The 12,252-nt window shown below is 44.2% G+C and overlaps 1 protein-coding gene across 1 annotated transcript in view; it reads left to right on the forward strand.

Annotated features, from left to right (window-relative positions):
* MSN (moesin) overlaps window positions 1–12,252 on the forward strand; it is a 78,222-nt gene that overhangs the window by 8,627 nt on the left and 57,343 nt on the right. The gene's annotated exons all lie outside the window — the stretch shown is intronic.

Consider the following 12,252-nt stretch of genomic DNA (forward strand, 5'->3'; position numbering starts at 1 on the left):
CAGCTGTGGGGGGCTGCTTCCTGTACTTGGGATTTTCATCTTCCTGAGCTCAGACACAAGACAAGTTAAACTAATGTATTGGCCTGAATATAAGCTGCACCTTAAAATTTGGGGGGCGGGGAGAAAAAAAAGACAATACCCAAATATAAGCTTTTCCCTTAAAATTCCACAGGCACTCACACCCATTCTGTTTTACTGTATGTCTGTTTCAGCAGTGATATCGTAAAAGCCAGTTTTAGTAAGGTCGCGAATATAAGCCGCACTTTAACTTTTCACGGTTGGAATTTGGAAAAAATGTGAGGCTTATATTCAGGCCAATACGGTATATATCATGTTAGCAACATCTATGAACTTGTGGTTGGGATTCTTCCTTTTTAAAAAGTAGCACTCATGGGGTGGGGTGGGTAGGGGCTGATTAAGATTAAGACTGCAGAATGGGGGAGGTGAGTTTTTCAGCAGGAAAAATGTGCATGTAAGGCTTTTCTTTAGGAACATCACCACCACTACCACTACTGACTGCATTCCATGGTCTGAATCCTTGCTTCTCTGCCTCCCCTCTACCAAAAAAACATACCTGCTGGTTCTGGTTTTTGTTTTAAAGAGGGAGAAAGAAGGAAGAAAGGAAGGAAGGGAAAAAGAAAGGAGGATGTTCTCAAACAGGATTCAGAGAAACGTGAGATCTACTGGTAGCTGGACCTTTCTACTGGGGTGGTGGAATTGTAGTGTTATGGAATTAATGCAGTTCCAGCTAGCACACCCACAAACTTTCAAACCACCTGAGGGAGGCTTTCTTCATGAACCAGGTGAAGCAGCCAAGACCTGCTAAGGTCAGTGGGACTAACTGTGAGTTCTTCATAGTTCCATCTCCTGCCAAAATGACACCTCAAAGCATAAGATTTCATCAAGCATCTCTCTCCAAAACAAATGGAACGACTTTGTTACCCACGGTAGTGAGATCCCATCACTGATGGCATTGTTTTCACAGGGACATGGCAAATGGTTCCTTTCATACGCAAGCACAGCTAGCGTCACCCGCACGTCTTCAGGAAGGTAAAAGGGAGAAATTGTTCTTCCAGGGGCAGATTCTGGTGCTGTTGATTTGGATGTGGCTAAATCCGAAAGGGAAACCTAGTTTTCCCTTCCATAGTTTCTGCTGGTCCAAATACATATATTTTATTGAATTGATGTCCCACCTTTTTCTCCAAGTAGCTCAAGTGGTGTACATGGTTCTCATCTCCCTCCTCAATTAATCCCCACAACAACTCTGTGAGGTTGGTTAGGCTGAGAGGCAGTGACTAGTCTAAGGTCACACTTGCTGAGCTTCATGGCTGAGTGGGGATTCGAACCCTGGACTCACTCACGTTCTACTCCAGCACACTAACCACTGCAGCATACTCTGTGCTGTGTGCTGTGACTTCATGTTGCTTACACACACACACCCCGTGTACATGTGGATAAAGTTACATACAGTGGTACCTCAGGTTACAGATGCTTCAGGTTACAGACTCCACTGACCCAGAAATAGTACCTCGGGTTAAGAACTTTGCTTCAGGATGAGAACAAAAATTGTGCAATGGCAGCAGCAGCGGGAGGCCCCATTAGCTGAAGTGGTACCTCAGGTTAAGAACAGTTTCAGGTTAAGAACAGACCTCCAGAACGAATTACCGTAAGTTATTAACCCAAGGTACCACTGTAGTTTGAGGCTGTGTGAGTTTGAGGCTGTGTGAGAGAGTGCAGACTTCATATGCCTGCATCTCAGCACCTGCAGTGTGTACATCCGGTGGCAGGAAATGCATGCTTTTCTGTCTCGAGTGAAATCTAAACCCTGAGATTAAATCTTAGTCAATAGGTTTAACTGGGCACATATGTGAACACAATAGTTCTAAAGTGAGCAGCCTCCTGCCTTTGTCCTTAGGCCATGCATACTTGTAGGAAGTGGCATTGCCTCCTACATGTGCAAGGGAGGCAAAGTCAAAATCCTTTAAAGGGATGCTTGCCACCTGCTCTTTCTTTCGTAAGTTCTTGCAATAAAAAGTTAATTTAAAAAAGTGAAATATTTATCCGATTGCTCTGTTAAACACTGTGACTCCAGTAGCTCCTCAGATATGTTTGTGCAACCCTCCGCCTGCTTGTTGGAAGGGTCCCTTGCCACCATCCCTAAGGCGCACCATCCCTTGCTGGCTGTCCCTTCCCTGTAGCTATCCAGGGACTTTGCTTCTGCACAGTGGCAGGCATGCATTTTGGGGAGCCTTGGAGCTTGAACTGTTATTGGGGAGCCCTTTGCAACCAGCAGCAAGGTCTGGGTAACCCCTATTATCTTCTTGTGGGTTGTTCCATGACATATCACCACATATTTTTTTAACTACTACATCTCAGATTTCGATTAAAAATGCCAGTCACTGTGTGAATATTTTATTTTCCATGCCTTACAGTTTTTGAGTTATGGGCTGTGGTGAAAATTAGAGAAATGTTATATAGGTGCATGATGCATTATAGAATGATGAAATAAAACAAAGAAAAGAAAAGACCACAGTCAATAAAACTGTTTATTTTAGACACCTATGAGAATACATAGCACATGAAGCACATTTTACAAAATACATTTTTCCCTGGTTTTTCTAGGAACATACTCATGTACAGTTTTGTCATATGAGAGCTTCCTTGCAATGTCAATTTCTAGAGACAATATACATAAAGAATTCAAGTGTTCTTCCATCATGGTAGACTGAAATGTGTTCTCCATAAAATACAGCGTTGCAAAATTCCTTTCTGCTTCACAGCTTGTGGTAGGCATTGTCAAGTACAGCTTAGGCACAGTAGTAAAACTGGGGAACATTTCAATTAGGTGTGGCTCACAAAAAGGCTGAAGAACCTCTGCACATTGCATTTTTGATGGCCTGTTCTGGGATTTCCTGTGGTGCAAATATTCTTTGAACTGATAACTCTTGTTTACTAATTTGTGGGCAATATAACCTTTGCAATATGATACCATAAGTTTAATACTGTCCTCATCAATTTCAGAATTGTTCACCAATCTGCTCATCAGGTTAATCCTTTTGAGTAACTGGTTTATCAAGCCGTCATAGAATTGATATAGAACTTCTATCCTAAAATTGTCAGCTCCTCTGAAATAAGCAATACAACTTGTTCTATTTAAAAATTTCCTTGTAACAATGTGTTTGGGAAGCATCAGAACTTGAAGTGATAGCTTCACACAAACCTTTTGCTTCTGATTCATAATGTGCAATCCTATCGACTGAATTTTCTCTGAGTTCTTTAACAAATGAAAGTAAATAGGATAGCAGACAATAATCTTCAAATGCACCAAAACCAGGGTTTTGTAATTTCTTACTTGTTTGGTGAAATGCTCCAGCACTTCTTCTCAAATGACTGTTAAAATAGCATTTTCCAGCTTTGTCAACTTATGGTATAAATTCTTTGCATCTTGTTTACATTCAGGCTTCTCATCTGAGTCCTCAAAAATATGTTTGAGAGTTTGTAAAATCCCTGTATATCCATTTTTAATTGCCTGGACTGCTTCATAGTATGCAGGCCATCTAGTTACAATTAAGCTCTTTACAGAAAAATGTAGATTGCTTCATCTGTTTAAAATCCTCCATCTTCATATAGATCCAGAAAAGAAAACAATCAGCTCCTGCAAAATGCCAAAATAATCATCAACTTCAGGTACAGTAGACACTGCCTTCTCTCCAACAAGGTTAAGTGAATGGGCCATTGAACCAAGATATGAACAAGCCTTTTGCCCTGTGGGTGCAGACCCTTTGCTCTTCCTTTTTCATGAGCCAGTCAACAAGACAGCATGTTCCCATTAACTCTGGTTTTCCTGTGTTGTCCAAACTGAGAAACTGTGGTTAATAGCTTGAGAAGGAAGGGTGGGTTGTGAGAACAACCCAAAAAACAAGTAAGTAAGTAAGTAAAGCTATAGTTCCATGGTTTGGCTGAAATGGGGACGTATAATAAATAGAAGACTTCTTGGTTTGTTGGCTGGCTAACAAAAGGGCTGGGCAATAGGCTAGTTCTCTTGCCATTGCCTACTTTGCCACTGGCAGTCTTACACTTTGATGGGAGGACCATCTGAGTGGGCTAGACAGCTCCCTCCCAGCTTGCTTCCTGCCATCTCCACTGTAGGATGTTGGTGCTATGTGTGGTGAGACATGTGGGTGGGAATCACTGTGTTTTTTTTTAAAAAAGGAAATACTGTATCTACCCCTTTTTGTTTAGTTCCCACCTTGGCTTAGCCTAGAGATGCTCACCCAAGTGCTCCACTTCTGCCTCCCAATGCTGACCATCTAACTACATGCCCATTTACTGGTGTGTTTGCTTTATGAGGATTGCAAGTGTCTAGTCTAGTGGTAGGAGGCTGAGCTGTGAGCAAGAGATTTCTCAGTTCAAATTTATCTCTTGTCTTCTCAGCCATTAGTGGTGCTGGTTGGAAAATAGTTCAGTTTCTAAAAGTGATTTTTTTTTTTTTTTGGTAGTAAAATGTGTATTTGTAGCATTAGTGAATGCTGTTGAGCATGGGTGGGCCAACTAAGGCCCGGGGGCCAGATCCGGCCCAATCGCCTTCTATATCTGGCCCGCAGACGGTCTGGGAATCGGCATGTTTTTACATGAGTAGACTGTGTCCTTTTATTTAAAATGCATCTCTGGGTTATTTGTGCGGCGTAGGAATTCATTCATTTCCCCCCCAAAATATAGTCTGGCCCCCCACAAGGTCTGAGGGACAGTGGATTGGCCCCCTGCTGAAAAAGTTTGCTGACCCCTGCTGTTGAGTTCTCATGTTTCAAAATGCTTAAATAGCTCAGTAAAAGTTGGTTTGTTTTTCAAAGCAAACAATAAATAACAGAAATAAATGTGACACACCAGTACAGATCAAGACATCCTTATTTCCCAAACTGGCATGGGTGGTGGGTGTTGAGCATCTAAGTCTGAAGCATAGGAAATAAAATCACACCACATGACAGAAAAATGTTTTGGCTCCTCCACCTCCCCCCCCCCCCCGGAATAACACTGTTTATGTGCATTTTTTCCACAGTAGCCAAAATCCGCAAGTTTTTATACCACACACTCAAATGCAGATTTTTAAGGTTTTCCATTTCTGGGCTACTGAAATACTGGCTACAGCCAACATCCATGTCAAAAGTTCTTTAGTGAGACAAGCTTTTAGGTTGTTCACCCACATATTCAGTAATAACAATTGGGGGGGGGGGAGCCTGAACAGATGATTTAATTACTTTAGATTAGGGTTGTATTTAGCCCTCATAAACAGCATCCAGGTGGAAATCGCAGAAATGTCAGAGAAGAACCTTACGGATGGCAGCCCAGTGCGGTGGTGTAGATTTTGGCAAATTTCGTTTTTATTTTTTTGAGATTTCGCTCAACAACTTTTCTGTCTGGATATTCACTTTTTTGAAATATGGCAACCCTACTTGAAGTGTACATGCTTTCATCTTTACCTCTCCCATCCTTTTATAAATTCATCTCCATTTCATCTCCCTTTTGTGTTTGTGTCGGGGGCAGGGGGGTGTTCTTCCGGAGTTTTTTTGTGGAAATATAGGGCATTGGAAGCTTCTGATTCAGAAATTTATGGAAAAACCACATTACAGCCCTAAAGTGAACTCCCTCTTAAAGGCAAGTTGCTTTATCTCTGCCCCCTTAGCCTCCTGTCTGGTATTTGGGGGGTAATGCTGGTCAACCTTACAGGGTAGTGTTGGGTGTGGGAAACAAGACACCTTCTGCAAGTAGCTTTTCGATACTGCTAGCATGGGAGACTGTCTGGGGCTGGTGATGCATCTTCTTCCCATGCGCAGAGTCATCTACAAAGAGAAAAGGGCTGATTTCATGTGCTAAGTTGAGCATGTGTGGGTGAACATGTAGCTTCTATTTCCAAAATGTTTATTTATTAATCTTTAACCCACTCTCCAGCTGGAAAGGCTCCTATAACAGCTTAGATACAATCAAATTAAGAACAAGAGAGTCCCTGCTTGCGGGTTTGCAAGTCGTGCCACCACATGAAAGGAAAAAGGAACTGGGTGGGAAAAGGGGGGGAAACGTAACTCAGACACAAAATCTTAAAAGTTAAATGGTATTTCTTAGGCATCAGTTATTGAAACACTTTCGGGAGTAAGTGGGGCTCACTGGAGCAGAACCGGTGGAATGGGTCTGCTTCTCATCTCTGTTATACTAGCAAGGCCAATTCTCTCTCAAAGGCAATACTTATTATACTCATCTATTTGTTGCATTTATATCCCACTTTTACTCCGTGGAGGTCAATGTGGCATGCATAGCTCTCCCTCTCCCCATTTACTCCCCACAACACCCCCCCTGTGAGGTAGGTTGGGCTGAGAGGCAGTGATGGGCCCAAGGTCACCCAGAGAGCTTCATGGTCAGGTGGGGATTTGAAAACTGATCTCTCCCAGATCCTAGTCTGACACTCTAACCACTACACCACACTGACTCCCTGTTACCAGCTTTAAACTCATCATCTTCTCCAAGTTGAGCACTCCCACATATTTAGTGAGGGAACCTGCTCCACCCCAGTATAAACACAGCTGTAAACCTGGTTGCTCTCCCTATTGGTTAACGTGGGACCAGGATACTGCACAAGTCATAGTAATAGACTAGAGCTAGTGTGACTCTTTGGGCTGTGACAATACAGTATATTGTTGCTTAAGAATCCATGACTGGATGGCAGAGCACAGCCATTGAGAGCCCTCTCCTCCATGAATTTGTCTAATCCTCTTTTAAAGCTATCTAGGTTGGTGGTCGTCCCTGCTTCCTGTGGGGGTGAGTTCCATAGTTTAACTATGCACTGCTGTCTCAGCAGCCTTATCTTTATCCCGCTTCTTATGACAGTTTTGGAAACCTAGGTAGGCAGTCCCTCTCCTGCCCAGTCAGGCTTGATTGCTGCTCCCTTTTATTTGAATCTTGTCAGTCCCATCTGGAAACGTAACTCTCTCACACAGAGCAATGCAGTGAGGCCTGGTAAGGAGGGAGCTGTGCAGGAGCCCCCGCCATAGCTGGCCCGGCCCCACCCTCTTGGCAGGAAATGAGGCAGCAGCTTTGAGGGGAAGTCCTGAGCTTGAGACGAGTGCTTGCAGTGGGCCGTTCTCTCCTCGTCTGCCTGGCAGGAAGGAGCAGCTCTTCAGCCAAATTGTGTGTGCACTTCCAAGTGCTCTGTCAGTTGGTTTGGACCTCAAGGTTTTTCTTCTCCTTTATTCTTTATTTTTTTGAACCCAACCCATTTGCAGCCTAAGCATCCCTTCTCCATGCTGCAAATACATGGGCAGCTAGGAGACTCCCTCTGGCCAGTCTCCAGAACTCAGAGGAAACTGGTGACTAAATGCTTCCTCTGAATGACGTCGTCTCCTGGACCTTTCCCTGACTTTGTGCAAAAAAGGCCTTATTTGGCTGATTTGCTCTTTGCACAAGCCCTCCCTGTATATGCACAATAAAGTTCCTGTTATCGGGCATTGAATCATCACCCTTAAGGTCAGGGCACCAAGGCCTGCTTAGGAGAAGAAACTCTTTGAGATTCTCAAGACTTTGCTGCCCACTGCCAAGAACAGCAGGACTTCTAAATGCATAAAAGAGCCCTGCTGTATCAGACTGAAGGCCCATCTAGCTGAGCATCCTGCTTCAATCAGTGGTTAGCCAGGTATATGCAGAAAAGCAGAGAGTCCCCCATAGTATCCTTACAGAGATGCTGGTGTTAATGTGGGCTGGATGAGAGGTAACTGTTAGGTGGATTTGTAGCTGGTTGACTGACCGAACCCAAAGGCTGCTCACTAATGGTTCCTCATTATTCTGGAAAAAAAGGACAAGTGGAATGCTGTAGCGTTATGTCCTGGGCCCGTTGTTCAATGTCTTTATAAATGACTTGGAATAAGAAATTGAGGGGATGCCCATCCAATTTGCAGGTGACACCAAACCAGGAGGGGTATCTGCAGAAAACAGAATCACAATTCAATATGACCTTGACAGATTTGAGAATTGGGCCCAAACTAACAAAATTAATTTCAATAGGGACAAATGTAAAGTTCTGCACTTAGGTTGGAAGAACCAGCAGCACAAATATAAGATGGGGGACACATGGCTTGCCAGCAGCACATGTGAAAAGCATCTAGGGGTCTTAGTAGCTCATAGGCCAATGCGAGACAGCCATGTGATGCAGTAGCAAAAAAGGCTAATGCTGTTCTAGACTGCATCAACACAAGTCTAGTGTCCTGATCAAAGAAAGTCGTAGTTCTGCTGTATTCTGCCTTGGTCAGACCACACCTGGAGTCTTGTGCCCAGTTCTGAGCACTTCAGTTTAAGAAGGATATTGACAAGCTGGAATGTGTGTAGAGGAGAGTGACCAAGATGATCAAGGGTCTGGAAACCAAGCCTTATGAAGAATGGTTGAGGCAGTTGGGTATGTTTAACCTGCAAAAGAGGAAACAGAGAGGAAAGGTTCCTGTCTTGCAGTGGAATTAGCTGGATGACCCTTAGGGTCTCTTTCAACTCCACAATTCTATGCGTCTGTGGTTTTATACTATTCTGAGCCATTATTGTCCTTGGAGAGGACATGTCTTAGATGAGTCATTTATCATTATACCTATATATTCTTTTGTTTCTGTCCTGTTAAGGTATTGTCTGTTAAATTATTCTGTTTACCTTACATAGTTGGTAGTTGAAAGAATATAATCATAGTGAGAAATGACTAATCTGGGTATCTTTGCTTGTTTCCTGAGCTTGGCAGAATCTTTTGTGTGTATGAAACCCCTTCTTTTTACAGGAGTTGTAAATTAAATTTTGCCAGTGGCCAGATTACTTGTGCTGATCTTTGCATAAGGTATTAACATTGGGAAGCCTTCCAAGGGCACTGGAAATAAGGACTTGTACCAGGGTCAAAAAAAGTTCTCAGTGGGGAATCTCAAATTATGCCAACTTTTACTCGTGCCATAATCTATAGAAATAAACCATATGAAGAGTTCACATTGGCACACACACCTTTGCAGTTAGATCAGGAAGGCACGCTTTCTTAATTTGAGTTTCAAGCAAAATGTTCTAACCTGAAATCTAAACTCTCTTAAGATAGCAGTATTTCTGTTTTCATGAAGCAAAAGATTTTGAAAATAACCCTCCTGAAGATAACAGATGCATAATGTCAGGGAGCTAGCAAGTTCTCTGACCTGTGAACTGCTTTTAGTTTCCCCAAGGCTGCAGTCTGTCCTGTTATTCCCCCAATAAAGAGCCAGGCATTACAGCAAAGGTGGAAAAACTTGCTTTAGTCAGGTGGTAGAAGACCTCTTCTGTAAATATAATACACCAGTCCCTGCAAATGGTTTAATATAGGCCTAGGACTTGCCAATTAGAAGGTTGGTGGTTCGAATCCCTGCGACGGGGTGAGCTCCCATTGTTCGGTCCCTGCTCCTGCCAACCTAGCAGTTCGAAAGCACGTCAAAGTTAAAGTAGATAAATAGGTAACACTCTGGTGGGAAAGTAAACAGTGTTTCCGTGCAGTGCTCTGGTTTGCCAGTAGCGGCTTAGTCATGCTGGCCACATGACCTGGAAGCTGTACGCTGGCTCCCTTGGCCAGTAAAGCGAGATGAGCACCGCAATCCCAGAGTCGGTCATGACGACCTAATGGTCAGGGGGCCCTTTACCTTTACCTTCATCTGACTTTACAAGTCTTTACAAGACTTTACAAGCATCCCTGATGACTGCAGTCTCTGTATTGAATGAGCTTTAGCATTGCTGCTATCCTTTACAGGACCTGTAGCTCCTATTGTGTGTGTGTGTTTCAAATTCCACAAACTGCCTTATTGTGCAATAGATGCAGGTACTTAAAACCCTGTGGAAAAGCCTTCGCTGTTGGAGCACCCAGATCCATAATTCTCCCATACTGGCCAGTGGCTCTCCAGGATTTCGGGCAGGCACCTCTCCCTGCTGTACCTGGAGATGCCATTGGGGATTCAACCTGGGACTTTCTGCATGCAAGGCAGGTGATCTACCAGTGAGCCACAGCCTTTCTGCAATACCATGGCTCCATGGGAAGCTGAAATGGAAGCACAGCATAGAAGAGGTGTTTTCTAGCACGAGGGGTTGGCTGGCTGTAGTCTTATGTGCTGATGCTCTGCGCCAGCTGCTGCTTGCCACAATCGAAATGTGACTTGCAAGTGTACCGTGTTCAGCATCAATCGCTTGGGCAAATCATTGCAAAGGAAACCACTGCAGTTCTTTACTGGAGGAAAGAGTGGAGATTGATGTGTCCACGTGGTAGTTGCAGTAGCAGAAGATATTTTGGGGGAGGGGGCAGGTACTGCAAACTCTCTTTTAATGGTGGGTGGGAATTGTAGTTTATGTGAAGACTCCAGTCTTCTTAGGTGGAAAGCCAGAGCGACATGACTCAGAAGACAGACTTCTCTTCTGGAGGTGCTGTACCCTGAACTTGTTGGGCAGTTAACTGCAACTGCTGTGGATTTTCTATTCTCTGCCTCCAAGGAATGCTAATTCATCCTGCGTTACATAGGAAGGTATACAGACTCCTTTGGAGAAGCCTGTCCTCTACTGTAGTTATATTCTCACTGAGGAGCACCATATAAACTTCCAGAGTTCCCCAGAGCATTGTTCAGAGAGACAGACAGACTACTGAACTCTTTAACACATGAGCTAGAGGAATAGAACACTTGTTGGGCAGACACACTCTCACTCAAGGCATTTGTCACAACCCAAAGTCTGAAAGTGGGTACAGTATCATCAGCTGTAGCGAAATGCATATAACAATGTAAGCAAAAACACCACAAATGTAACACTAGCAACACCCAAGCAGGGAAATGCCACTCCCCAAAAGTTGGGTTGAATAAATTAATGGCGAGACAAATTCCTGGAGGCGAGGGCTATTGAGGTCTGCTAGCCAGGCTGGCTATGCTCTGCCTCCATAGTCAGAGGCAGCAATGCTTCTGAATACCAGTTGCAGGGGATCACAGGAGGGGAGAGGGTTCTTGTGCCCAGGTCCTACTTTGCAGGTTTCCCACTGTGGCCTCTGATTTGTCACTGTGAGCAAGAGAATGCCGGACTAGGTGGGCTATTGGCTTGAACCAGCAAGGCTCTTCTTACGTTCTTACAAATAAACCAGTGGTTAAGATACTGCAGGAGATGGCTGAAATACGAGGGGCTGACATGAAAACTGTCTGTAGCACTTGGGAACCACCTGGGGATGGTACAGGAAGGCCTGTGCTGCTGTTTTCTCCTGTGCTCCATAGACCAGGGGCAGAAGCAGCAACCTTCCCTTGACCCACCAGTGCTTTGGATTACAAGCATTCCTGACCTTTGCTCACACTCGCTTGGGTGCCAGGGATTCTTTAGCTGTGATCCCTGCATTGCAGGGGGTTGGACTAGATGACCCTTCGGGGGGTTCCAACTCTACAATTCTATGATAGGAGCTGGGGACAAATACACATCTGGAGGGCAGCACACTGGCTACCCCCAGAGTGAAGCAACACATCATCAAAATGAGGTATTTCTCCAGTGGTGCTGTAGATCTTTTGTGTCCATCCTTTGGTTTCTGGCTCCCATTCAGCTGTTGACCCAGTTCTAATACTGACTGTAATTACCCTTGGGGATGCTCTCCCTGAAGGGAAAAGTCGCTGAGCCTCATGCACAAGTTAACGCAGAATGCTGATGGTCAGATAAAATAATGTGTGCATGGGAGCAGCGTCTGGTGCATGATACTTAATGCTCCCCACCCCCAAAACCAGCTCCTTAAGTGGTGTGCTGCAGGTACCCAACCCAGTGCGCTCCAGTCATTTCTTTATTTTGACTACAATTCCCATCAGCCTCGTTGGGCTGGACTGGGAGGAGTTTCTCAGTTGGGGAGGAGCAAAGCATCCACAATCAACATCTGAACCATAGTTTTGTTTAACTATGGTTTAAAGTTATGTGCAAACCTTAAAAGTTCCTATCATTTTAGTGGGATAGTGAACTGTGTGCTTTCCTCAGTGAGAAACTCTGCCTTAAAAGTGCTTTCACTTAACTCTATAGCTTGCTCATTTTGTATACAGTCTAGATATGCTGCAGAGATGCATCACCATCCAGTCTCAGCTCCACTTACTCAAACTGCAGCCCATTTACCTTTCTTGGTGTAACAGTGGGGCATGAAGACTCAGCTGCTCCCTACCTGCATCTTTCCTCTATCTACCCTGGGATTCCAGTTCTTGCTGCAGAGAACCCCTGGGAGCTGACTATTAC

This window comes from Podarcis cretensis (genome assembly GCF_951804945.1).
Source record: "Podarcis cretensis genome assembly, chromosome: Z".
NCBI lineage: Eukaryota > Metazoa > Chordata > Lepidosauria > Squamata > Lacertidae > Podarcis > Podarcis cretensis.